Source organism: Mirounga leonina, unplaced genomic scaffold (assembly GCF_011800145.1).
Source record: "Mirounga leonina isolate KUSES-001 unplaced genomic scaffold, KU_Mleo_1.0 Mir_96, whole genome shotgun sequence".
Classification (NCBI taxonomy): domain Eukaryota; kingdom Metazoa; phylum Chordata; class Mammalia; order Carnivora; family Phocidae; genus Mirounga; species Mirounga leonina.
This window is the reverse complement of record NW_023270871.1, coordinates 5528030-5531595: the sequence shown is the minus strand read 5'-3', so window position 1 is coordinate 5531595 and position 3566 is coordinate 5528030. Positions and strand designations below refer to the sequence as shown.

The window sequence follows — 3566 nt, the reverse complement described above, 5'->3', positions numbered from 1 at the left end:
AGAAGGGTAGGAAGTCAGACATGCAATTACAGGGGTGATCTGTCTACCTTAACAAAGAAATCCAAATAACGTGGGATTTGGTTTTGTCAGAAGCAGTTCTGTTTAAGTTTCTAGGAACAGATTTGTTGAGTGAAGTGTCAAAATTTAAAAGTTACCTTTTAACTTACTTGCTCAAAAATTTATTAATTGCATATTAAGACTTATGTAACAGGCCATGCACTGGGGATATGCAGATGCATATGACATGATACTTGCCTTTAGAAGCAAACAGATGGTGAACTGTTACTTAAAATGTCCAATAGTTAGTACAAAAAGGAAGTTGCACACAGGGTTCTATGGGTTATGGCTTGGGAAGGGGAAGCTAGGTGAGGCTTCCTGCAGTTGGGACAGCTACAGTCTGAAATGTAATGGAGAGTAACATTTACTCAGGTAGATAGTGCAGTGTAAAATGGGCCAGAACTGCCAAGGAGTGGGAGAAAATGAATTTAGAAAGGCCAACAGGGGTTGGATCCCGGAGGACTTTGTATATGAGGAAAAGGAACCTCAGTGTCATCTTTTAGGTACCAGGAGCCACTGAAGAATTTTAAGCAGAGAGTGACAAGATCAGATTTGCCACTGAGATAGCTTACTCCAGTGGCAGTGAGGGACTGATGTAAGGAGTTAACACCGGAGGAGGCCTGTTGTAGTGAGAGATGCTGAAGGCCTGATCAAGAGCCGTGGTTATTTATTTCTAGAAAGAAGAGAATAGATCTACATGTAATGAAGCACCTGTTGGAGACAGGAATTTAAATCATTTTGGGATGAGAAAATTTAAAGTTTGCTGGCAGGAAAGATATGAAGAAATAAAATTGCCAGAAGCCTTGTTTCTAGCAGAGGAGAGGCTATGTTTTGGAGCAAATTTGTTTTTTTTTTTCCTAGGAAACTACTGATACAGAACCTCTCCTCAGATTTCTCCAGAAAGTGGAGTCTGAATCCTTCTGGGCAGTACCTTACTGGGGAGCGTTATTGCAGGGTATAGGAGTGAGAGAAAGGACAAGTGAAACGAAGAAGGAAGGAAAGCCAAAACAAGGAAGTGTTACCAAGTTGGAACCACTATGGAAAAACAGGTTGTTCAATCCCAAAGAAGCTTATGCGGTGCAATGTGAAATGCATTTTAGGGGAAATTTTTTCCATTAGCTCCCATCCCCACTGGTCAAAGGTTTGCCCCACAAGAAATAACCCTGCTGCACTTCTGAGTTAGGTTCCCATGGTGTCTCTTGCTTTGTCATCAAAAGAGAAGGCCCCGTATGGGAGACAATAGGCACAAATTCCAGAAATGGAGCACTGGGGGTGACCGTGAGAAGAGCCAATCTGATTTCTACTCTTTGGTCCTGAGACCGATGTATTACAGCTGTTGAGGAGAGAGCATAATTTTTCAGCTGTTAGTTCTGCACACACATGACATCATGGAGGTCAACATCCCAATCCTGCACACTGTTTACCTTGAGCTGGTACCTGGGCTGAGTCATTGACAAGCCTCCCCCTGTTTTATTAGGTCAGCTACTTCTAATTCAGTGCATGGTAAGGCTAAGGGATTCTGTGGTCTTGTGCTCACCGTCACACCTTTTTTGCAATAAAATGGGCCCTTTGATCTAAGACAAGGTTGTATGTGATACCATATGATAGATCAGGCATTCTCCAAGTCTCAGATGGTACTGTTGCAAGAGGCACTTAGGACAGGGAAGGCAAACTTCTGAAACTATCTGTAAATTCTGGAAGGGGCAAACTGCAGCACTTTTAAGGTAAGGGAGTCCAATGCAATCCACCTGCCACCAAGGGGCTGGTGGTTCTCCTGAAGCATTTTTCCATATTTGATTGCTCCTTATTGAATACTCAGCATTGATTTTGGCTGCTGGCAGTTTGGACGCTCTGCAGTGACAATAGCTCGATCAGATGTTGCGGGAGTTAGTCATGGCATGGTCTTCACTCTTACCATCGTGGATACTATGTACATGTGTCACTACCGGCTCGACCAAGGAGAGAGGCTTGCTGATATTTACTGAACAAGTCATCCCGAGTACCTAGTTTTCGACTGCAACGGGTAGAGGTGGGTATCATGAAACCAAAAAATCTGCATGCCTTGGCCATCTCCATGGGTCATCCACATACCTCTTTACCCATTTGTTTTTGTTTTTGTTTTTTTCCCCAGTCTTCTAGTATAATTACTTCCTGACCTCTAACAACCATCCAAGCCATTCATCTGCTCAGAAATCCATGTATATTTGTATATTGGATCACTTCTCTCTCCATAGGAGGTAAATAACCAAACAGACTGCTTGCAGAAGTACCTACTGGGAAGATTCATCACTGCCTATTAGGACCACTCCTGAGTGGGACTGTGTCACAACAGAAGTCCATTTTTGTTAGTACCAACATTGAACTGACTCCTCTGTCCACCAGTACTGTTTTTCCTCATCCATCATTTGGTTAGAAGGGACCACCTCTTCCTTCCCCACGAGACGGTATTTGTAAGCTAGGGGATTGGTGTTAGTACAACAAAGGTATGTGACATGGGAATCTGGGCTGCCTTATTGTATAATTTACTGGTGCCTTCTGGATCTGGTCCTGAATGTATTATTTCTAACGTTCTGTCAGTAAATCAACAGATTGCTGTGACTTGCTTTTAACGATTAAATGTCAATAACTGATTCCTGTTAATTTGGAGTATTCACCCCTTTGACGCTAGGGAGCAGAGCTTTATGGTACCATCTTCTACTGTCAATATTATATTTCAGAGGACGTCCCTCACTAGTTTCTTAACTATATTTCTTAAAGATCTCCCTCATGCCCTACCCATGCATTCTGTGGCTCTAGCGAAGGGCTATCCTCTGTGCCTTCCTAGAAAACATAGACATGAATTGGATTCTTGCACAACAAATCCACTTTAACATTCCAGCCTCCCTGAGTCTTCTGATCCCTTTCTTAGTATTATGCTAAGAAAGTTCTGCATGTCTACTTCATCCACTATGGACCCATCATGTCTAAGCTTCAAGAAAGCATCTCAGCAGTATATTAGGACTGGCCCCCTTTTCAATAAGAACTGATACAAGGGTCCCTCTGCCCTGTTCATACTCACTCTCTCTCTCTCAAATAAATAAATTTTAAAAAATATTAAAAACTGCTTAAATCTGAATCCTTAAGTTGAAAATTAGAACATTAAGTATTGTTTAATAATATAAATTGAGTGTACTGTTAGTAAAACCATATCATTATGGAATTAGAGAAATAGAGAATTAGACTCATCTGGCTCTGTGTGTGTCTGTGTTGTCTTATTTTTGATCAATATATTATTGTCAGTAGACCTTAAAATTGGAAACCTGCAGGAGGGACGTACAGGTCTGTCATTTTCTCCTCTTATGTTAAGGGAATGACCATGAAAGGAATTAGTCTGGGCTTGGTTCTGGGCTATCTGGACTAGATTTCTGGGAAATCTAATGCGGGCTACCCAGGCACCCCAACTGATGAATTTAGGGATGAACCAGAGCCCCAGAGCAAAAGCATGGCAGCTAACTTGGTACCAATGAGTG

At 42.0% G+C, this 3566-nt stretch overlaps 1 long non-coding RNA gene across 1 annotated transcript; it reads left to right on the top strand.

The window, feature by feature from the left end:
• Positions 1-959: 959 nt before the first annotated feature.
• On the top strand, positions 960-3247 carry LOC118006389. Its single transcript, XR_004678059.1, has 3 exons — positions 960-1082; positions 1877-2086; positions 2189-3247. It is a non-coding gene; the product is annotated as an uncharacterized LOC118006389 (long non-coding RNA).
• The last annotated feature ends 319 nt before the right edge of the window (positions 3248-3566 follow it).